The 25,056-nt window shown below is 36.9% G+C and overlaps 1 protein-coding gene across 3 annotated transcripts in view; it reads left to right on the top strand.

Moving 5' to 3' along the window:
• Positions 1 to 6,525: 6,525 nt before the first annotated feature.
• The window catches only part of Rlim (ring finger protein, LIM domain interacting), a 30,580-nt gene continuing 12,049 nt past the window's right edge, over positions 6,526 to 25,056 (top strand). Inside the window, exons 1-2 of one of the 3 annotated variants that reach the window (XM_047535998.1) lie at positions 6,526 to 6,698; positions 8,498 to 8,561. The gene's annotated coding sequence lies outside the window, so the exon portion shown is untranslated. Of the gene's footprint in view, positions 6,699 to 8,497; positions 8,562 to 8,649; positions 8,735 to 25,056 lie in introns of those variants that run through there. The other 2 variants (XM_047535997.1, XM_047535999.1) reach the window with 2 other exon arrangements.

Here is a 25,056-nt window from a genome sequence, read left to right as displayed (position 1 = left end):
TCAGCAACTTAGTGAGGCCCTAAGCAACTTATCAAGATCCTGTCTTAAAATGAAAATTAAAAAGGGCTGGGGATGTAGTTCAGTGGTAAAGCTCCCATGAATTCAATCCCCAGTACCAGAAAACAAACAAATAAATAAATAATCCTGATTCTACACTAAAATATCTGAATTAGAATCCTGGAGCAGGATTGGAATCTGCATTTTAATTAAGTGCTCCTCCCACCTCTCCTTATGGCGGTGTTGAGATATAGAGGGTGGGAATCTGCACTTGGAATTTTTCTCTTGCTGAGTCCTTGGGGGAGGGGAGGTCTCTTGGAAAGTGGGCTTTTCCGTCAAAATGCTGAAAGGAGAGACCTTCCTATGTAGAGAATGAGAAAGCAGGAGAAGGTATTATATTGAAAGCACAGGCCCAAAGGGTTCAGAGGAAGATATTGGGAGAGTGGAGAATGGTGCAGGTGAAGATCTAAGTGGATTTCCAGCTGACCTCTATGGCAATGTGAGTTCAAGTGGGTGTCAACCAGATGGGCTTGAGGTTTTTATGGTGAATGAGACTCAAGATAAGAAGCAGAGGTGGGTCGTCTTGTCTCCAAAGAGAACCTTGGTATGCAGTTGTTTTGATGTCAGAGATAATCCATAGTTAACCTAATCTAACTTTAAACATCTTATTCTTAACAGTTTAAATAAATGGCAGAGAAAACATTTATTAAAATAGATTACTCAATCTCCAGCCCTGCAAATAAATAAGATAGATCACTAATTGGAGATAACATGTCTTCTCTAAATCCTGTCTAATCTAATGCCTGTCTTTTCTCTTTTGTACTGCTTTTAATTAGTTATATGAAGATTACTTTCTAGTTGCTTTGGTATGAGTGTAAAACCGTTCTGTGCTTTCTAAACCAGAGCATCTGAACCTTTGCTTGGATAGGTAAGGTGCTTGATACTGCTTCACCAGCAAGGTTACTTTTAAATTCCCAGAAAGCATAGAATGTAAAGAGAGAATTTTCATCACTGTTGTAATAGCTAGGGGAAAAAGGCATGACAGTTAATCTACTCTGAATTCCTCTGATACTAATGTAATTAGCCAAGCATATTTTATATCTATTTATGGCAGAATATTTGCAATAGTACTTCCTATTTCTAGAGTATATTTTACTGGGGGATAACAATCCCACTTAAATCAGTTACAGGCTATTTGTGGGAGGAACAATATGCATCACAATATACTCTTTCAAAGAGATAAACCGAGCTCTTCAGAATGTAAAGATTTTCAATAACAATGCCAGTATAAACCAGGTATTTGCCCTGTACCTTGGCAAGTACCTATAGTCCTAGCTAAAAGGAGGTGTTCTGTTGTTAGAAACAAAAGCAATTGTAAGCTTTACTACTAGCCTAAGGCAAATCTACAAGATGCTGTTTTTCAGGCTTTTCAGCTAAAAATACCTTCTACAGATGGTAAGAAATAAAAGGGCTCTACTTTTATACTTTTGTGTGCTTCATTCCCTAATCTTTAAGACCTCTGAGTTACCTTCTAAAGAGTGTTACCTGGGCCTCTGTCATGGAATAAATGCATCAGAGTTAGCTTCCACACTTCTATACAAAATGGCAGTAGACTGAACTCCACCCTCCCAGCAGGTCTCTCTTCTTCTTCTTCTTCTTCTTTTTTTAATCTAGATTGAACCAGAAGTCAACCACTGAGCTACATCCAGAGCCCATTTTATTTGTTTTTTATTTTGAGACAGGATCTTGCTTATTTTCTCAGGACAGACTTAAACTTGCCATCCCTGTGCCTCAGCCTGATTTGTGAATTGTGCTCAGGACAGACATTCTGTCTTTTGTATCTGTAGGCCCAAAACCTAGCATGGAGTCATGGGGCACACAATACTTATTGAATGATGACTTAACTAAATGAATAAATTAATAAATCAAGAGGGCTGGGGGTGTAGCACCATGGTAGAGCTCTTGCCTGGCATGCATGAGGCCCTGGGTTCAGTCCCCAAGCCCTCAAATAAACAAACCAAATTAATGAATCAAAGATTATTTTCCCTTGTTTCTTTCTGTACTGCTATCCCTTTCCTCTGATCAAATTGAAGAAAATATTTAGAATTCATATCTTTAATTTTATTGTGAATTCCTAAAAGAGCATATTTGGTAAAACGGAAGTACCAAGAGATAGATACTGTTTTCTGGTTAAATTGACTTTGACCAGTGATTCTAATTCAAAAGATTTTTAAAATATTTTTATCAGTACATTATAGTCATACAGAATAGTGTGATTCATTTTGATGTAATCATAAATGCATGGAATACAATTTGCTTCATTGCTTCCTCTTTTCCTGCCCTCAAAATTTTTTTATAAAGCGCCCCAGACTCAGTGACACATGCCTGTAACTGAGGCAAGAGGAAGGCAGATTTCAGGCCAGCCTCAGAAACTTAGCAAGACCCAGTCTCACAATAAAAATGTTAAAAGGTCTGGAGAGTTAGCTCAGCAGTAGCATGCATCTGGTTCAAGCCCCAATAGTGAAGCAGGTGAGGGGAGGCAGTGCCTAAACTAAATAAATAGGTATTTTGTGGATGTCTTTTTTTTTTCACACAGCCAGTGGAGTTTCTTAAAGATAATGGAGTACTGGAATCTTTAAAACAGTGAGTTTATCCATTATCAAGAAAAATTTAGTTTCGGACACCTAACAGTCACCAAGCTTCAAAAAAAAAAACTTTAATCAGATCTTATGGCTCCTCTTTTTAAAACTCTTTAACACCCTCCCATTGCTGTTAAGATGTGATACAAAATCCGTAATATGAACTTCACGCTAATTCGTGATTGATTGAATGCCTAATAGGTATTTTAGGCTTGGAAAATAACAACGATGAAGGGGTGAGGCAAATCCTCAGTTCCCACGGAGTTTACAGTTGGAGGAATAGGGGCGGGTCAGCAGGAAGACTGACAGACTATAAACTTATAAATAAAATCAATAACCACACCAGATAAATTCCGATGTGGTGAGTACTGTGAAGAAAATAAAATGGAATATTTGCTACAGAAAATAAGCTATTTTTTTTTAGTTCCCAGGCTCTGCCTAATCACTCCAGGGAATTCCTACAATCTATTCTCTCTCCCAAGGCTCCTCCCTTATCTGCCTGAAACGTCACTCTCCCTTCAGGTCTGAGCTAAAAGTGGCAGCTTCTCTTAGTTAAAGTTTCCTTTTATATACTTCCATTTTTACACAGGTCTTCCTTTTACTGTCAGTTACCTGGATAAGTATTCAATATCAGGACTTGACACAAGGTAGGGTCTTGTGTGTGGTCTTATTGATATAGTTACTAATATATCCCTACCAAACAGCCCAGGTATCCTTGAAATGAACAAAAGGACATTGTTTTACTTTTTCTTAAAGGTCACTTGATCAAGAGTAGTAAAAATCCTTTGAAGATCACATGTAAGTAACAAGGGAAATGCAATTAGTCTGAATGGAAACTATTCAGTGATTGAGATCACATTTTATATTTATATATTTATATATATCTTATATATAAATATATAATATTTATATTTATATAATATATTTTATATGTATAAATATATAAATATTATATATTTATATATAATATATTTTGTTTGTATATTTATATTTATATATTTATTTTCTAGGCATATTTATACATATCTTTTAATATAAAAAGTAATCATACATATTCTTTTGTAAATTGCTTTTCTCACTAAAGTTATAACCCAAACAAATGCTACTCATGGGGGAAGGAGGTATGCTGGAGATAGACTTTAAGCAAGATAGGCAAGCTCTCTATCACTAAGTTATATCCCCAGCCTTAATGCTAGTCATTTTAATGCCTATATAGTAGTCTACTATGCAGACTTACTATAATTAACTAATGTTGAGTAGTTATCTTTCCTGATTTTTCAACATTTTCATATTACAGTCTACACTACGATAACTCTTTGAGATATATAGAAATATATTTGCAAACTTGTCCATTTCTTTCCTGAAAGTAAATTTTTTTATTGATATGTCTTTTTAATTTGTAAAACTACAGTCCTGAAAGTAAATTTCTGAATGGAGACTTGTTGGTCAAACAGTATGGATATATTGAGACTTTTGATACACATTATCAAATTGACTGTAAACAGTTATATCAATTTGTACCACTAAGCATTATGTGCCCATTTCATTCTTTTTTCTTTCTTTTTTTGAATGTGACCATTTCATAGGATCTTCATCAATACTTATAAGTTTTTAAATCTTTGACATTCTGATAGGCAAAAAAGAGGAAGTTTTTATTGTCATTGATTACTAGTGAGATTGAACATATTTTCATATACTTATCAGTCAAGCATTTTCTCTTTTTTTTTAATTGTCCCTTTGTGTCTTTGTACATTTTATTTTTTTCCTTGTACATTTTAAAACTGGAATATTTATCTTTTAAAAAGCCAATTTTTATTTAAAATTTTTAGTTGATTCATGATTCTATTTGTACTTGAGTTATATCTTGTTTTTAAAACCTTGAATTTAAAAAAATCAGGGCTGGGAATGTAGCTCAGTGACAGCACTGGTTTAGATGCCAGAAGGGTTCAATCCCCAGCACTAAAAAAACAATTTATAATAGTCTATTAAAAACTAGTGATATTTAACCATGTGTTTAATATATATATTCAATTTTACCAGTTTGCCATATGTCTTTTAGTTTTATTATAAAGTAATATTACCTTTCAGACATCACGTCATGTTGAAATTACAGTTTTTTTCAGTCTGTCATTTAACTTTATTAACCTTGTACTTTAACATTCTGAAGTTTTACTTATATTTAGGTATTTAGGAAACTGTATTTATCAGTCTTTCCCTTTATGGATTTTTATTATATTTAGAAAGTCCTTCTGCATCCCCAAGTCTATAGAATATTCGCCTACATTTTCTTCTACTTCTTTATGATTTTTATATTTTACATTAAACTACTTATGCCTCAAGAGTACTCGAGCGGCTAATGTCGTTGACATACATGAAACTTAGGGGTAGTCTCAGGTCACTGAAGAATTCATTTCATACATTCTAGGTAAAAGTTATATTATTATAAAAACGAGACAAAAACAGATTATACAGCACCTAAATCACATATCATACCGTTAAAAATGAAAATATCAAATCTGCTGGCAAGATGAGCAGGATATAGGGGGTACGTTTTAACCACTTGGGATGAAATTTTGCTTATAGTCCAGGCTCATGAAACTCCACTATAATTAAGAAGGGAATTCTCCCAAAATATTTAAGGGCCTACTTTGCAGTTTATGGGAATACAACAGTGAACAAAGCAGAGAATTGCTGCTCTTCAAGGGTGGGGTAAACAAATGTTTTGATAAGTACTTTACAGAAAATTAAGCAGGTAAGGGTACGGGAGAGATCGTTATGGTAGATTGGGTGGTCAGGAAAGGTTTTCTCTGTGGAGGTGACAATTTATGAGGCTTGGATGATCAAAGTAATGAAATATGCCAGCTTAGGTCAAGTAGTTGAGGTGGGAACAAGTAGGTTTGTTGGAAAAATAGTAAGTCACCGTAGCTGGTGTGTTATCAGAGAATAAAAAAATGAAGGAGGCAGAAGCACCCCTAAAACCTGCTTAAGGTTATTTTTCTTTAACTGTGAGGAGGACATCAGAGTTGGGTGCTGTGTGGCACATTCCCTCCATTCCTTCAGGCATTACCATCTGAGAGGCTTCCTTAACCACCCTTTGATGAATTCCATTCCTATCAGATTTTCCCATCCTTTTACAATCACCACCCCTTTTCAAGTACTTCAGAGAATTACCACCTCGAACAGACTGTCTTCTACCACTTTTAAACACTGCAGTTCCCATTTGCCCCTGCAGGATACTTTTTTACGCCCTTTACCCAATTTTTCTCCCTAGCATTTATCAATGGCTAATGTGATATTTTTGGTTTCTTTAAAGATTACTATCCAACCCGAGTGGGTTATCAAGATCTATGAGAACTGGGGTTTTAGTTTATTTTAATTTCTTACTTTTAAATTTTGATCTACTTTAATTTCCTCAACATTTACGACGGTGCCTGACCTGGAGTTGGCGCTCAATAAGTGTATTTTGAATAAAATGTAGGATGCTGTATGAGCTGGTCTGGACTAAATGTGTACGTCGACGCCAGATTAGACTAATACCACATTTCACGCTCTCTGAAAAAGGTTTCAAGCAGCCAGACGGTGACGTCCTTCAGTTTACAAAATGGGAAAGCGAAGGTTCCCACAATTCTCAGAACGCGAATTTCTCGCCACAATTCAAAATGGCGGAAGAGGGTGGGGCCTGTCACATGGTGGGCGTCATAGCAGCTTTCCTTTTCCAAACCCACGCCCGCCTTGCCGCGTCGTCTGCCGTCCCCCTCCTCTGCCCGCCGAGCCTTTTCAAGGAATCGACTGGGATTGGCTAACAGACTGGGTGTGGGGCTGCGGAGCCCGGACGCGGCATCATCACTTCCTGTTGTGGGCAGTCGTTTCCTGTCGCTGCTTGGTAACAATGGGGAAGATAATGGCTGCCTGAGCAACGTCTCCGAGCAGGCGCTGGGGTAGAGGCGGGTCTCAACCAGCGACTCATCGGAGGCGGGCTTGAGAGCGGCGGCTGGGGAGGCGCGGAGGAGCCTCAGCGGCGACGGCCGAAACAACCGAGTCAGATCCTGACCCTTAAACCGAGTAAGTGAAGACATGGGGATCCTCTGAGAAATGGATGTAGAGCGAGAGGAAGACAGCAGAGCCGCGGCTGCCGCGTTCTCTCAAAATGGCCCGAGTGACGCGTCGTGGCAGAGGCTCAGCGCCGCCTCCGGACCCCAGGCCCGTTGCTGCGGGGGGCTCCGTGGCGTAGTCGCCGCTGCCATTTTAGTTGGGTGGTATACTCGTCCGGCTTTTTGAAGAAGGGGAAGGAGGTGGGTAGTAGTTCCTCTCCGTGGCCGGGCGAGCTGCAGCCCGGGCCCTCCGGAGCCTTAAGAATTAAGGGGAGGCGGTGTTTGAGTTTTGGCCTCGGGCGTGAGAATCTTAGAGTGTCTCAGGTTTTTCTCTCTGTTCTTGGGAGGCTTCCCTCTCCACCCCGCGTTTTACATGGCGGGCTCGGGTTTGGGAAAAGGGGGTAATAGTAGGCTGCTCCAAGTCAGAAGCTGGTAACTTTTGGGCCTTTAGATTTTCCCAGGATTTGCAAAACCCCATTTTGAGCCCTTATGCAGGGCATTACCAATTAGGCGCCCCCTGGGGCCGCGATGACATCTTCCCTGAGGATCTGAGGCAACTGTGGTTTACTCCCTTGCTCTTATAACCCTGGTGTATCCTTTGCCAGTTATCACTGGAAGGAATCCCCCCAAAAAGGGAGGGAAAAGCCGTTGCATGTTTGTTGTTTTTCACTGGGTAAGGGTGGGAGTTTGGCCAAATTATTTTCAAGTTAATTTCCGTTCAGTCCTCCCAACAACCCAGCCCCTCCCCCCACAAAAAAGCCTAAGGGTCTCTGCTTCTGCGGGCGGTACCTGCCACGTACGCCATAGCTAAGTAACTAGTATTAACCGGTTGGGCTTCTGCTTCCTGAATACTCAGTCCCTTTTTCCCTTATGCTGATTAATTTCAAGATGGAGGAGACAGCCACGTTCCTTCCCTAGACAGTTTCACCATACTTATTCCACAGGTTAGTCCGGGAATCTGAGGCCTAGCCGACTTGTTATTTAGATCATTTTTTCGTTTAGGGGCAAAAGGAGGTATTTATATCAGATTGTCATACACCATTTGCAAGGCCCCACAGTAATTTTTTGCTGGAAATAAGGAGCCTGCAATTCCTGAATCAGAATTAACCGCAGTGCTTTTGGATGATTGAAGAGAGGAAGAAGTGATAAATGTACTACTAACCATTTCTTTGGCTCTTCGTGATTACCAAGTAACTACTCATATCACCCCCATCAGGTACATTGTGTCAGTCCTGGAGTACTTAAGGGTAGGCAGGCACAATTAACAGGCCTGCCCCCTACTCAGATAGTTTTCTAAACTGTGAAATATAGGTTAAGTACCCCAAAAGATTAATCCAAACCCTTCTTAAAATACGATTTTAGGACAGACTACTCTTACTGAAAAATGGCACAAATGTTTTTTAGCTTAAGATGTACTGGTGATTTTTAAAGTACTTTAGTCCCTGCTAGTGTAATGTGCCAAATAAGTCCTTGAAAGTGACTATCAGAATCTGAAAATAATTACTGGTCTGATAAGGAAAGGCCTATTTTAAGCAAGCTTATATTAAAAAGTAGATTGCCTCTCAGCCTTTAAAGGAAATCTTATACTAATTCCTGATTCCCTCTCACTTTGATCTCCCCAAATATCCTAGTACTAATATTGAGTTAAGTTGGGTTATGGTTGTGTAACTAAAATATATAGGATTGTATTTTTTAAGGATGTGTCTTATTTCAAAAAGAAAATGTGTATCTTATAAAAGAGGAAGAATAATGGATTCTTTTTTTTTCTAGAGCAGAGTGTGAAGAAAACTAAAATCCAGTTTATTATAATTCAATACTATGTCATAACAGTCAGGTAATTTATTTTTTGTTGCGTCTCCTGATGATTTATATGTAGAATGCATGTTTATGAATATTTATTGTTCTGTTTTACAGGCCCTGTGGTTGGATGGGCTCATTGATATATATTAGTTGGTGTTGGGCATTCTTCATGATGAGAATGGGTACTTATCACTGGGAATTCAAAGGGTAATGTTTCTCAGTACCTGAACTCACCAGTGCTTTATCTGTGATTTTACTCTTTTAATGTAATATTTGAAGTTTACCAGTACCTGTATAGAACAGAAAGAACAAAAAAATTTGTTGCCTTAAATGATTGTTAGAACAACATAAGTATAAAAATAAAATAGCTTTTAAATTTCAGCGAATAGCTAGATGAAATATCAGACTATCTTACAGGAATGTAATTTACATTATTGTGTGTGGTGTTTGATATTTTTTTCCCTTCAAGATTCAGTCATTGGTATATAATACCCTAATTGATGTTAATTCCTTTTATTATCATCACCATTGTTAAAATAACCACATAGATTTATTGCCCTAACCAGGACACTTTTAAAAGCAAAGGGAACATTATTAATAGTTATTCTTGGACAGCAGGTGCAAACCTGGATTATCCCAGGCAAATTGGGATGGATAGCCTAAATTCATAACCAACCTCTGTTGAGAACTTGTGTACTAGGCCCTCTCCTTTAGCATGTATTATGTTATAATCCTTACTACAAAGCCTCCTGAGGATGTTAACTAAAAGAGATCACTGAAAGTTAAGTAATTTGTCCTCAGTTAAAAAGCTAGTGAATGGTGGAACCTTCATTTTATCTCAGGTCTGTCCCACATTCATGTCACCAAACTTTAATGCCTCTAGGCCTGCCTGTTGGTCAGAGTTGCAGTGAAAATGAAAATTTGTAATACATCTCTAGGTTATGTTGCATCAAAAAGTTTTGTTAACTCAGCTGGGGGTGGTGGCACATGCCTGTAATCCCAGCTACTCAGGAGGCTGAGGCAGGAGGATGGCAAATTCAAGTCCCGTCTCAGGAATTTAGCAAGAACCTATCTCAAAATTTAAGAAAAAAGTACTGTGGTGCAGCTCAGTGGCAAAACCCCTGTGGGTTCAGTCCCCAGTACTCCCCACCAAAAAACGGATTAACTATTGAAAGTAATCTGCTTTATGAAGCAGGTGAGACTTACCTTGCAATTACCCCTGCTTTTGTGTTGTTGTTCTGTTACAGTTTGTTTCAACTATTAGTGCTCTTGATACAGTTTGGTAAACTTAATTTAAAATCAGAAAAGGTTTTAAGAAATAGCTTAATAGTAAAATACCTGGAAATACTAGGCTGATGAATGTCTTTCAGGTTAGTGAACATGTAGCGAGGTGTTAACTAATACAGTAGGTTAAATGGGGCAAGTGCACTCATAGAATTATGCGTGCATTACCTCTTCCATAGCTCTGGTAGCCTGGGAAATCACTGACCAGTCTCCTTTTCCTGAATTTACCTTAGTGTGGATTACAAATTAGAATGTGAAAAGTCTTGTCCAAGACCAAAGTGTTGCTAGAATTGGGAGCCACTGCTCAGAATGGGGACAGCTGTTTCTTTTGGAAGTCTACTTTTAAAAAATTTTTTGTATAATACAAAAGATTTCTAAAATCTTAGGGCTGCTGATTTCGAACAAATATCCACTTTACACAGTACCTTGAAGTTGTGTTTTATTTTGGTTTTGGATACTTGAGATTGAACCAGGGGTGCTTTACCATGGAGCTTGGGATCCTTCTACCTCAGCCTCCTGAGTAGCTGGGATTACAGGTGTGCACCATGAAGTTTTGATAACTAGTATAAGATACCAATAATACTTATGTCTTTTTTTCTTCATTATTTTCACTACCATGAATGTGAAGTTTCCCAGATAATTGCATCATCTTTCCTTTTGCCAGTTGAATAATTTTAAAAATACATACCTCAGTTTGGGGAATGTTTTTGAACTTGTGGGTTTTCTCCTGAAATATATAATTGGCATTCTTGCTCCATATTTTCTTATTGTAGTGCTTCAACCCAGGATTTTAATCTCATTAATCATAATAGCACCTACATACGTGTGAGACAAGTATCTATAGACAGCACCTAGTGTATATATAGATTTATGGACCTCTTATAATTTTACAGCTGCAGGTTAGGTTGCTGTTCCTATGTTTGATGGTTTAATGGAGTTTGAATGTTGATGAACCTGAAACTTTCTGGCAGAGAAGGAGATATTTGTGCTAAATGTTTTAATTTTTCTGGAATGAAAAAATGTCCCTTTCCTCCTGATTTCTACTTGACTATAGAAAGGAGTTAGCTATAATTTTCATTGATTAAAGTTCCCTTTAATAATAGTTAAAACTAAGGTGACCCTATAAAGTATCCAAACTGAAATACTTTTGAGAACAAATTATTACTTTAGCACAAGTACAAACCATGACTCTTCTGGACAGAACAGGGATATATGGGCATCCCCATGTCAATTCTGTGTAGGAATACTTGTTCAGGAAGTACAATAGATAGCATGCTTTTGGTCCAAAATACAAAATTTTTTTCCTAAAATAATATGTGATTGGTGTAGATAATATTTTCTTTTTGGTCAAGTGGTTTTTTTAGTTGATTTTTTTGAATAGGAAATCTGAAGTCCTCAAAACAGTACTTTAGTTAATGATGAACACCAGCATTGCCATTAATTAGTGATTTTACATTAATAACTTTTAAAAAATAAACACTTGAACCATCCAGGTTTTTTTAACTTTTGGAGATAATGAGAGAAGCAAATCAAAATTGAGTTTATGAATATGACCAAATTCTAATTTAGTGATGTAACTCAATAGAATAACATGAAGTGGGTAACGAGATTAAATTCACTGTCTAAGGTACTTGGGTGAGATGAAATGTTGTTATAATGGTTTCCTTTTTTTAACTGTCTTGAATGGTATAAATTGGCAGCATGACTTGTTCTTCTGTTGTATGATCTACTTTACTGGAGTTCCTAGTTTAGTACTCTTGTTTCATTTTAACTGTTGTAGTAGTCAAAATTGTTTCTAAGTTGCGAGTTAATAGAGTTCCTGCCAAAAGATTAGACACATGAGGGACATTCTGAGTCCACTTGATTCTTTTTTGCTGCCCTTTATAGTTGGTAAAGGTAGAAGAGTATAAGTGAGGCTAAACTACTACTGCTGTTCAGATAATTTATAATCTCTTATTGGTGGATGCCTTGGTAGCATCCTCTGATAGGCCACTGTTAGAAATTACCAACAAATTGTATGTTTGGTGAAAGGTATCTTGCAATAAGTAGAGGCAATAAAACATCAACCCTACCACGTTTCTTTTTTTAAAGAATGTTGTATATTTCATTTTACAAAGATATGGTAATCAAGTAAAGGGAGATAAAAATGCATAGTGACCAAATCTACAGTGAGGAAACCACAGCTTCTCAGTTTACATATTAGTTATTTGTGTTATTTTTTAAGTTTTACCTTTGTAATTAATACCATAATGTGATTTAGATTGTATCTTATTCAAAATCACAGATTCATTGATATGGAAGGTACCTTGTAGTTGGCTTAATCTAATACTGTAATGTTGAGGGAGATCTTGAGGCACAGGAGGTTAAATTTGACTAAAATACACATAGCCAGGTTTAAGGCAACGCTAGAATTTCCCTTTTTCCTTTTCACTGAGCTGAATTCCGCTCTGTTACCATGTATAAGAATAAACAAGTTACCAGGTTGTTACCATTTATTTGTCTCTTACAGATGTCATAAATTTTAAGAATTGATATCACTTTGTGTACATATATGACAGTCCTTTATAGCCTCACCTCAAATTCAGTAGTGATTTAACTTTTTAAAAACTGTATTTAAATAAAATTTGTTGATGGTGTTATTTAGCTAACGTTTTATTGACAAAGATCACATGCCATTAATGCTTATATCCTTTGTGAGTTTTTTTTTTTTTTTTAAGTTCTAGGGAATGAACCCAGGGGTGCTTTACCTCTGAGCTATATCTCCATCCCTTTTTATTTTGAGACAGGGTCTCACAGAGTTGCTGAGGCTGGCCCCAAACTTGCAGTCCTCCTGCCTCAGCCTCTCAAATTGCTGGGATTACAGGCATTTACCATTGCACCTGGCCTTTGTGAGGTTCTTAAATGGAGTTGTTGGAAACAATATGATTCTTGTCCTTCTCTTTTCAGTATGATATTTTTATATTGATACCCATGATTGATTCTTTGGTACTGGGGATTGAACTCACCGGCACTCTACCACTGAGCTATATACATATATGTGTGTATATCTCCATCCTGGTCCTTTTATTTTTTATTTATTTATTTATTTATTTATTTATTTATTTATTTGATACAGGGTCTTGCTAAATTGCTGAGGCTGTCTTTGAACTTTTGATCTTCCTGCTTCAGCCTCCTGAGTTGCTAGGATCACAGGACTATGCCACCATGCCTGACTTCAATTACTTTTCAACTCTAATATCATAACAAAATTAATTTTTTATTTACCCATTTTTTTTAACTAGCTTGTCCTACTCTAGCATTGTATTGAGTTTGGAACTTGGATGAACAGGTATGCAAAAGGTGATGATGCTCAACATATTTTAGTGGTTGGTTGATGTTAGATTACTTTAATTTGTTCATCCTATTTTTTTAAGTTGTTGATGGCCCTTTATTTTAATCATTTATTATATGTGGTGCTGAGAATGGAACCTAGTGCCTCAAATAGAGCTTATTTTTAAATAGACATTTACACAAGCATTTAACTTGATGTTTCAGAATTGTTTGTAAAGTCTGTTAACAGTTCTTAAGCTTTTTGTTAACAATTAAGAGTACTGTGGCATAGTATATCCATTTATTATACACATGTTTATACTGAGCTCCAGATCTTCTGATCCATTAGTACTAAATAATGTTTAAGCGAATTTTCATTTCATTTTTTATGGTACTGGGGATTTGACCCAAGGGTGCTCTACCACTGAGCTACACTCCCAGTTTATTTCAGTTTTGAAGAAAGGCTCTCACTAAGTTGCCCAGGCTTGCCTCAAATTTGCAGTCTTCCTGCCTCCCAAGTAGCTGGGATTATAGGAATACTGGATGGTACCTGGCTTAAGTGACTTTTCAACCCTAACATCAAAATAATATTAATTCTTTTCATGGACTAAGTATATTAAATGAGATAATACTATTAGCAGTGGTCAGAAACATTAATTTGCATAATTTACATAATGGTTATAGAAGTGAAGATGATTTCTTTCTTGAGATTCTTTAAAATTCTCAGGGTGTGGTCCCTACAAAACTGGTTCACTACCAAGAAATAAAAATTGAGCCAACATTAGACTTCCTTTTTGAAGTACTAAATGTGCTGACATTGGGAAGAAGTCTATCAAGTTGCTATTCCTGGATTAAAACAACATATATTTTTACATATGTAAGAGTTTAGGAATATGAACCAGTTTGTGGTGGTACACTCCTCTAATCCCAGCTTACTCAGGAGGCTGAAGCAGGGATTGTAAGTCTCTATTACAACCACAATATTATTATACCCAAGAAATTTAACATTGATACAATACTTTTTAAATATTAAGCCAGCATTAAAATATTAAAATTTCTTCAATTATTCCCCAAATGTCTGTATAGATTTGATTTTTTTTTTCACTCATTATCTGTCAACATCTATGTATTTCACTTGGTTAAGAACTCTAGTTTTTATGATCTAAAAAGATCTCCCACCTTTTTTATTAATTATTTTAATTTTTGTCTTTCAGGACATTGACATTTTTGAGGAGTCTAGATCAAATTTTTTGTAGAAAGGTTCACAATCTAGATTTGCCTGATTTTTTTGTTTTTTAACTACATGGTTAGATTCAGTTCGAACATTTTGATAAGAATCCTACACAGGCATGTGGTTTTCAAACACTCTGGTCTCATCACCCCCTTACTTTAAAATTATTAATAGCTTAAAGACATTTTGCATATCTGAAATATATGTCAAGATTTATCATATTAGATATTTAACATAATTTTTAAAATGTTGATTACCTCATTTAAAAAATAGCAAAACCATTAGATGTTAACTTTCCAAACCAAAAATTTTAGTGACAAGAATGCCATTGATTTGTGTTTATATAAGTCATTTTAATGTCTGCCTTAATAGAAGACAGGTAGATTCTCTGCATCTACATTTACTTTGTTGTTTTGATTGACTTGTATGAAGAAAATTTGGCCTCATAGATAAGCAGTTGTAAAATGGAGGAGTATTTTAATTTAATTTTCAGACTTTAAAAGGAATGGTCATTTCATTAGGGATTTTCTACTTTTATTATCACTTCTTATGATGAATTTTTTAGTAGTTCTTTCTCCCAAAAGGCATTTTGGTAATCGTAAAATATAACTTATAATGTAAGGCCTAAAGCTGCATAATTATATTTACCTTTAATTATCAATTTTAAAAGTAACTAGTTTGCGCCTTAGCAGCCCCCAATATTTTCCATTAAGTTTTGTTTTTCTCATTCCTTTTTTAAATATATCATTATTTACTTATGTCTTTTTTTATATTAAATGTGTTTTACCAAAAAATAAAATAAAATTCTCAGGGTGAATGAACTGTTGGTTTTCTTACTGGCTTTTCCTACCCCAAATTGAATTTATCTGATACAGTTATATATTTATTGACCAGATGAGTAGTTTCTTGTGAGAAGGTTTGTGTATGTTTGCTTTTGCAGAACTAGGGATCAAACCCAGGGTCTCATGCATATTAGGTAAGCACTGTACCACTGAGCTGCATCCCTAGCCCTGAGTAGTTTTCTGAAATGACTAAGCAAAACCTCTAATTTGGCTCCTTGCTTGTTGTGTGGTTTTTTGATTTGTTTGTTTTGGGTTTTTTTTTTTTTTTTTTTTGGTGGGGGTGGGGCGGGTGCGTGGTTGGTTTGGTTTGGTTCTAGGGATTGAACCCAGGGATGCTTTGAGCTACAGCCCCATCTCTTTTTTATTTATTTTTTTTTTTTTGAGAAAGGGTCTTGCTAAGTTACTGAGACTGAACTCATGCTTGTTATCCTCCTGCCTCAGCCTCCTGAGTCACTGGAGTTACAGGTGTGCACCCCCATGCCCAGCCTGTCTCCTTGTTTCTAGGAATGGAATCGGATATATTGCACATAGTACTCTGAAAGAAATAAGGTTAATAAAATATGCTATTTAGCTAAAGAGCAATTGTTAAAATAAAAACTCTAAAAAGGTGACTTACTTGGAATAATTACTGCTAGGTTCTTGGTGCTTATGAAAGATGTTATATAGGCTAGGAGTGTACCTCAGTGATCTGGTGCTTGACTAGCATGTGTGAGGCACTGGAATCAATTAAAGATGTTTTGTCATTTTGGAAGGATTTTTTTCCCCCAGTGCTGGAGGATTGAACCCAGGGCCTCACATGCTAGGTAAGTGTTCTACCACTGAGCTACATTTGCAGCCCCATTTTTGGAAGTTTTCATAAAAGGAGTGTGAAGGTGGTGTAAAAGGCTCATGGTGAGATTGAGTATTTTGGTCATGTCTTTTGGGATCGAAGGAAATGTATTTTAAAGCTAAGGATCGAACCCAGTGCCTCACACATGCTAGGCAAGCACTCTACCTGAGCTACAACCCCAGCACCTCCACATGGTCTTTGATAAATCACTTCCTCTTGCCATGTTTGTTTCTCATCTGTAAAGTAGAGGTGGTGATTCCTACTTCATGGTATTGTTGTAAGAATTAAGTGAAATATAGGTAAAAGGACTGTGTAAATGTAGGGTGATGGATATTGCCTGTAACCAGGGAGAGAGCTAAATGATTTAAGAATAATTGTAATTTATTGTCTAAATTATATTTTATTGGTAATCTCTTCATAGAAATAATTAGTTAAAAATGAAGCTAGTCATGCTCAAGCCAAAATTTGTCTTATGTGCGTGAATGTTATAACTCGAAAGTGAAATAATAAAATAAATAGATTTAAGATTCTGTCTTCTCTGATGTTATTGAGGGAGTCTGGGATTATGTAGGGTTTCTTTTTTCTCTTGTTTTAAGCGGTGCCGGGGATCAAACTCAGGGCCTTGCTGCATGCTAGGTGAGCACTGTACCTCTAATCTACACTTTCAGCCCTCTTTGGTAAACCAAAAATGTACCACAGTGTCATTGACTATAAAGTAGAATCTGGAAACCCATCTTATTAACATAATTCTTCTCTCATATTTTCACACCAAAATGGAGAAAAGTTTGTGTTTATGATTTGGATTAACATCTTTGACATGCTCTAACCTTTTTTTTTTTTTTTTTTTTTTTTTTGCTTATCAAATAATGGTGTTACATCTACCAGGAGCAGAACTTGTTATGGTTTATATTGGTTACATTTCTTCATTTTATGCCACTTAACTGGCACAGGACTGCTTAAAATGAGACTAGTTTCATTGGGTGTGTGAGAGTAAGGTTGTTTTACAAGGCATTTGAGAATATTACTTGCATTCAGGATTTCCTTTTCTTTGAAAATATAATTAATTACCAGTGGTCTTGGAACTTCTCAACCTGTAGGATAAAGGTACATTTGACCCGCACTCCTAGCTTAGGGGAAATGCAGAATTAAGTCAGAAAGGATGGAGGCTTTGGGCAAAAGTAAGAAAACAAACCAGACTGTTCTTTCCCTGTCTCTTAACTAACCGCAAGGAACAAACTGCTGCTTGGATGGAAGCCTCTACCTTAACATAAACAATGTGTTCTATTTAATGAAGGCTTACCAGTTTGGTTGTAATTTTGAAATTATGTTGCAGGAATTCCATCATTTGGGGAAATATTTTTGTTGATTTTTCATATATGAGTTATTTAGGGGAAAAGGCACAGTATGCTGTTATGGAAGTAATAGTAATTTGGATTTGTTCACATGTTGCTTGTGAGTGTCTTATTGTTAAATTTTTGAATTCAATAATAAACTAAAATAAAGATACCTCTTATGTAGGATGAAATCCAGGCTCACCAGGCAGGAGTTATTTAAGATTCAGCAATCTCATCTTAAATCCCAACTACTTCAGAAGATGATGAAGGAAGATTACAAGTTTCAGACCAGCCTTGTCAAATTAGACCTTGTCTCAAAGTTTAAAGAAAAAAAACAATAAAAGGGTTGGGGATGTAACTTAGTGGTAGAGTGCCTCTGGGTTCAATCCCCAGTACTGCCAAAAAAAAAATGTTTTCAACAATCTCCAGAGTTAGTGTCAGAGTTTGAAACAGAGGTATAATGTTTGTCTCTAGTCTCCGTGTAGAAAACTAGAAATTTCAAAAGATTAAGTAAATCATTTTTGGTACTGGGGCACTCTACTACTGGGCAACATCCCTGGTCCTTTTTGTTTTTTTAATTTTGAGACAGGATCTCACTAAGTTCCTGGGATGGACTTGTAATTCTCCTGCCTCAGCCTCCTGAGTTGCTGGCATCATAGGCATGTGCCATTGCGCCCAGCTCAAGAGTGAATCTTCAAGATTGGTGAGCATAGGAAAAACATCCCAGAGCTGAGGATTTAGCTCAATGGTAGAATGCTTGCCCAGCATATATATGTGCAGCCCTTTGTTCAGATCCTGGCACCACAAAAATAAAAAGAAAAAAAGATTAGTGTCTATCCTATACGCATTTACAGAGTGTTCAGCATTGTTATTTTATTTTCAAAACAAAGGGGATGAACAGTGGGTTTAAAGAGTATAAACAGTATATTGGGAACATTTGGAACTCTTTCCATCCTTGGACTTTTTCTACTTTAAAAGCAAATGCAGGGCTAGGGGGTATAGCATAGTGGCATGGTTCCAGGGTTCAATCTCCAGCACTTGCCCCCCAAACATGCTTTAAAGCTGTGCCCTCCCACATGGTAGCTACTAACTCTGTGTGACTGTTGAATAATTGGAATGTGGCTAGTTTAACTATGAAATTGAAATTTAATTTTTATTCTAAGTTAAAAAACTGAAATGTATAAAATGGTTTTGCACTAAACACAACTTTATTGTTTTGGTAGGACTATATTCCATTTAAACTTGAAAATGTAACTTCACACTTAAGATGTGTCATGTTTCCACATTTTGGAAATTTAGTGTTTTAAAAAATTATCTCAGTGATTTTTATTGATAGTACATTAAAGTGATGACTTTTCTTTCTTTTGAGGTGCTGGAGATAGAACCCAGGGCCTTAAGCATGCTAGAAGTGCTCTAACATTGAGCTACACCTAACAGGAACAATGATGCTTTGATTTTGTTAGGCAAAAAATGTTTTTTGTACCAGTGATTGAATCCAGGGGCACTTTACCACTGAGTCACATTCCTAGCCCTTTTTATTTTTTTATTTCAAGATAGGGTCTTGCTAAGATGCTGAGGCTGCTTCTGAACTTGTGATTATCCTGTGGTAGCCTCCCAAGCTGCTGGGATTACAGGTGTGCACCACCATACCCAGCTTTGAAAACATTTTTATTTTACCCTTTTTTTTTTTTTTTTTTTTTTTTAAGTGCTGGAGATCAAGCCTCACAACTGCACGCATGCCAGGCAAGTGCTCTACAACTGAGCCATATCCTTAGCTCAAGAGTTTTTTTTAATGTGGCTGTTCAAAAGTTTAAAATTACATGTGGTTCACATTGTGTTTCTTTTGGACTGTTGCTTCAGACAGGTTATTAAGGGAAATGAACTCAATATTCACATTGGATTTGGTTCAGTTGTTTAAATATCTGCAATGTGTAAGGCATTTTGCCTAGTGGCTTTTGGTGGAATTTTAAAGGGACTATAATTCTGGTTCTTTCTCTAAAGGAAACCATTTGGGAAGAGAAGACTTTACACTTAAAAACATCATGAAGTCAGGAAATGCCACTCTGGTGGCACAGATGAGTGCTGTGTGCAGAGATGGATGGTACATTGCTAGCTGAGATAGTCAGTAGTAGCTTCATAAGCGGTAAGATTCCATAGACCCTGAAAGAGTGACTGAAATAGGGAGAGACTAAGGAAGGTCTGAGAGAATAGCATTAGGAAAAGTATGAATGGAATAAAGGATAAGGTATGTTGGGCAGGGATGGGGCAACCCAGATAGATTGGTCTTTCCCAAAAATTGCTTTAATTTTATGCTTCTGGAATATGTAACTTTAAAAGATCCTTTGCCCAGAACAGAAGACCAGGAGACTGAACTATTCCTTAATGACATTTTAGTTCAAAGGATCTTTTGAAATCAGTCTGTTATCACTCCTACCTGATAAGAAACATTTCTTTTTAATATTCAGCATCTACTTGAATATTTCCAGAGACACAACTTTCCTTGCTTCAGGAGGCTGGTTATGTCTCCATTTTTGGAGTTTCATCATACTGTTGTGTTAAAAGGAAGAATTTTTTCCCATATATTTTTATTATTTCTAATTTGACATATTGTGTGCTTGTCTCTGGTATGTGTCTCTGTCATTCCCACTCCCCATGGGGAGGGTTGCAGTACTGGAGATTGAATTCAGGGCCTCATGCATGCCAGGCAGGTTCTCTACCACTGAGTGACATCCCCAGTTTCTTTATTTCCCCATCTGTTTTTGAGGCACGTGGGATTGAACTCAGGGAATGCTCTATCACTAGCTATATCCTCAGCCCTTTATTTTATTTTGGGAGGGCGGAGTTCTCCTGTTTGACCTTGAACTTGGGATCATCCTGCCTCAGGCTCCCACGTTTCTGGGCATGGACCACTGTGTGAACCCTGAGTCTTTTTTTTTTTTTTTTTTTTTCCTGTAGTAGGGATTCAACTCAGGGCCTCAAGCATGCTAGGCAAGTACTCTACCACTGAGACAAATCCCTAGTCCTCTATTTTGAGACAGGATCTGCCTAGGTTGGCCTAGAATTTGTGATCTTCCTGCCTCAGGCTCCTGTGTAGCTGGGATTACAGGTGTGTGCCAACAAGCCTGGCTGGTTGTGCTCTCTTTATGTTATACCTCTTAATATTTGAAGATGATAATTGTGTCCTTTTTTAGACTTTCTTCAGGATAACCATCCCTGGCTAATTAAGCCATTTATATATTTTATTTTTTGAGACCAGGGGTAAGGGAATCTTTTTTTTATTGCCCAGGCCAGGCTTAAACTCCACTCTCCTCCACTTCAGCCTCCTGATTAACTGGGATTACAGACCAGTGCTTGTCCAGCCATTTCTTTTGTTTGTAGGTTTTTTACCATCTTTGTCATTCTAGAAACTTGCTTGTGTATGCCATTGTCCTTTTGGAGATATTTTTAAAATGTTTCAAATGTACCACAGGTAGTCTGAACAGCAGGTTTCAATGGGGCTGTTACCTGCTTTTATTTGAATACTGTGGTATATGAAAGCCACTTGTGACTCTGTTAGGTTACTTAGCAGCCAGGTCAAACAGGCTTTTTTATATTGAGCTTGTGGGTGAAAACTTTTGAGTTCTTTTTCATGTGAACTGCCAAGACAGGTTCTTCTCCTACTCTTTACTTTTGCAATGAGCTATTTCAGCCTGATCACCCTTAATAAAAGTGTATGAAGTAGCACATATATCATTATATCATTTTATTTTAGCCCATCCTCACAGTTCACTGTGAATTGAGAATATTATCATGTACCATCTATGTTAACTTGCAACTTTGAGTTGTTTGTGTATTTGGTAAGAATGTTTTTAACTGAATCATCCAAATGGTTCATTTTTAAATGGTAAGTTTATAGGGTGATTTGCAGGTTAACATTGCTCCATGATCTTTTTATTTCCAGTACTAGGGATTGAGCCCTGGACCTTCACACATGCTAGGCAAGTGTTCTACCCCTGAGCTACATCCCTAACTCTTTATTTTGAGACAGAATCTCACTAAGTTTCCCAGGCTGAACTCAAGCTTCTTGTCCACCTGTCTCAGCCTCCTGAGTAGCTGGGGCTATAGGCATGCACCACCATACCTAGCTTGCTTCATCATCTTTAAGGGTAGTACATTAACAGCCATGAATCTGTTAAACTGAATTATCATTAAGCTTCTTCCTACTCAGTGTGATTCTGGGTTCAGCATCAGCATCACCTGGTGGCTTATTAAAATGCAGATCTCGGGTCCCATTTGCAACCTACTGAGTCAGATCTCTATTTTAACAAGGTTTTCAGATCATTCATGTGTATGCTGAAGTTTAAGAAGTACTGAGCTAGCCCATGTTTTCCATAATAGTAGAAAGAGAAACCCCATATCTGATGCAGAAAACAAATCAGTAAGATAGCATTGTTACCCTGTAGAATTAGCTGTGGAATTTCAAAAATATTCATGTCTGTCCAACCTCAGAGAAATATTCCCAGGTGATTCTAAAATGCAAGCCAAAGTTGAGAACCATCCCTACGTAAAGCCAATAAAAATTTGACAGCGAATTCCACTTCTGGTGGACATTTTCTTCTACATTTGAGCAATATATCTGATAGTCAGTTCCAGAATTTTTCCCTTTTATTTGTGTGTGCTTCTGGGGATTGACCCCAGGACCTTGCACATACTAAGCAAGTGTTCTACCACTAAAGTACATTCCCTAAGTTTGTTGCCAGATTTTACTATGCTATTATTTCTATACCTTTTATGAAGATCAAATCATTTTTAAAAGCTAGTATATTACCATTTCCATGATATTTCGGAGATTTTTGTTATGAATTATTCATTTTTTGTGGTACTAGGGATTGAAACCAGGGGTGCTCTACCACTAAACTATATCCCAGGTCCTTTTATATTTTTTACTTTTAGAAGGGGCCTTGCTAAGTTGCCAAGGGTGACCTCAAACTGTGGTCCTTCTACCTCAGCCTCCAAATTCCTGGGATTACAGGCATATACCACCACATCCAGCACAAATTATTCGTTCTTGACTCTGAATTCTCTCTTTGAGAAGTTTGGGTTTTTTGTTTTGTTCTTTTAAATTAGAAGGTAATTCTCCTTGTTGATAAAAATAGAAGCTTAGTGACCCTACCTTCCATCTTCTTAGTATATATAGTCAGTCCCTCCTATGCTCAGTACAAGACCCCTTTCTTGTTTCAGATGCTGTTTTTTAAATCTTCCTCATATGTTTACAAGTTTCTGTACCTTCTGGGCTTTAATCTTCTTGATACTGTTCTTAAGACTGTGCCACTGTTGTTAATTGTCCTTGGCATGTGAGTTTTCTGTTATCTGTAGTTCACATCCTTGAAGTGTCAGAACTTATCAGATGTTTTTGCCTTCTTTGGAAGATTTATATTTTTAATCATTTTTTTGTGGTGCCAGTATTGAACCCAGGGCCTCAGTATATTGGACAAATGCTCCAGCTCTGAGCTACACCTCTAGTATGGAAGATTTATATTTTTAAAGCTTATTAAATCATCTCTTTTTGGTATTGGGGATTGAACCAGGGGCACTTTAACATTGAGCTACATCCCCAGTCCTAATTTTTTATTTTGACAACAGAATCTTAGTAAATTTCTGAGACCAACCTCAAACTTGGAATCCTCCTGCTTCACAAGTGGATCTTGTCCTAATTGTCATGTTACTAGCATTCAAAATATTAATTGCTTTAAGAACATTCACCAGATGTTACTGGTGGTTTTCTTTGGTTCAAGATATTACAGCTGGAGTTTCGTTTTCCTTTATGCCTCTGCATTTTAAACAGTCATTTGCTTTTGCTATTCCCAGTAGTAAATTGTGGGGGGAAAACTGGCTTTTGTTGTTTTGTTTTTAGTGCTTGGGCCACATAATTTATGTGGGTTTTATTTAAACTGATTTCCTAGTCTTCACAAAAAGTTTAAAGTTATAAAGACAGTGTTTGTCGGTAATTTCTATTTAGTCTTAATCAAAATTAAGGAATCTTAGTTATGAGATTAGGAAACTCTTACCAAAAATATTATGGTCTACTCCCTCCATTTCTTCAATATATTTATTTTGTTTAAATAATGCTAAGGTATTTACAAGAATAATGATCTAAGGAAAATAGAATGTAAATTTAGGTGTGCTGGTGTCTAGACTTAAGTTCCTTAGGCTCAGCGAGCAGGCAGAGTTTGACACAATAGACTTTCAATGTTTATATCTGGAAAAGGGTTTTTTTTTTAATTTCCTCTTTAGGATGAATTTGTGAACATTCTGGTACTTCATGTGTTGTGTGTAGGTATGCAGAGGTTCAATCATAGTACCAATATAGACTGTATCCCCACGAATCAAATTTCATATTGTCCTCATCTGTTTGGGCTACTGTAATAGAATGTTATATACTGGGCAACTTATAAACAACAGAAACTTATATCTTACATTTCTGGAGGCTGGAAAGTCAGAATCAAGGCAGTGGCAGGTTTGTTTTTTATTGAGGGCTGACTTTTATCTTCATTAGTAGAACGGGCAAGGCAGCTCTCTGGGGCCTCTTCTAAGGGCACTGATACCATCTCCCTGAGGGTTAGTACTTCAGCCATGTGAATTTTAGGAGACAGAAGCCAAATTTCCACATTTTTTTTCTTTTTTTCTTTTCTTTTTGGTACCAGGGATTTAACCCAGAGGTGCTTAGCCACTGAGCCACATCCCCAGACCTTTTTATTTTTTATTTTGAGACAGAGTCTTGCTAATAACTTATTGAGGCTGGTCTTTTTCTTGATAAAACTCAATATGAGGGCTGGGGAGATAGCTCAGTTGGTAAAGTGCTTGCCTTATAAGCACAAGGTCCTGGGTTTGATCCCCAGCACTGCAAAACAAAACAAAACAAAAAAACTCAATATGTAATAATAATTGAGTACAGTGTTTATCACTTACTTGTGGTATTGGGGATTGAACCTAGTGGCACTCTACCACTTAGCTATATCCCCAGCCCATTTATTTTTTGAGACAGTGTCTCAGTAATTTGCCCAGGCTGGCCTCCAACTTTTAATCCTCCTGCCTCGACCTCCTGAGTCACTGGGACTACAGGCGTGTGTCACTATGCCTGACAAAAAGAACTGTAAATTAGTTTTATTTTTGTGGTACTGGTGTTTGAACCCAGGGCTTCACACATGCTAGGCAAGCACTTTACCACTGAGCTACGACACCCTCCCCACAAGAATATGATTTTAACAAAGTATGCTCATCTCTTGGAGGAAGCATTTACAGAATTTTATTCTTTTTTTTAAATAGCTTTTTTATGTATGTATGTATGTGTGTGTGTGTGTGGTGCCGAGGATCAAAGCCAGTGCCTCACCTGTGCTAGGCAAGCACTCTACCACTGAGCCACAACCCCAGCCCCTAAAGAATTTTGATAGCTTCTTTTAAATTTCAATTAGTGTCTCATACACCATACAGCATAGTCACTATTTCCAGTTGAAAGTTACATAGAAGCTCCTCAGTTCCAGCGTTAAATGGATTTTGAAGAAAAGGAAATTTCCTGTTCATTTACATTGAGGTCCAAATACCACTTCTGAAATTATACTTTGAACTCTAAAATTAAATCTATAAATTTCTGTGGGAATAGAGCTCTTGTTTCTTTGACAGCAGAAAAAGTACATAAAGCAACTTGCCATTATTTGTGTTGC

This window comes from Sciurus carolinensis, chromosome X (genome assembly GCF_902686445.1).
Source record: "Sciurus carolinensis chromosome X, mSciCar1.2, whole genome shotgun sequence".
NCBI lineage: Eukaryota > Metazoa > Chordata > Mammalia > Rodentia > Sciuridae > Sciurus > Sciurus carolinensis.
The sequence above is the reverse complement of the archived record's forward strand: the minus strand, read 5'-3'. Positions and strand labels throughout refer to the sequence as shown.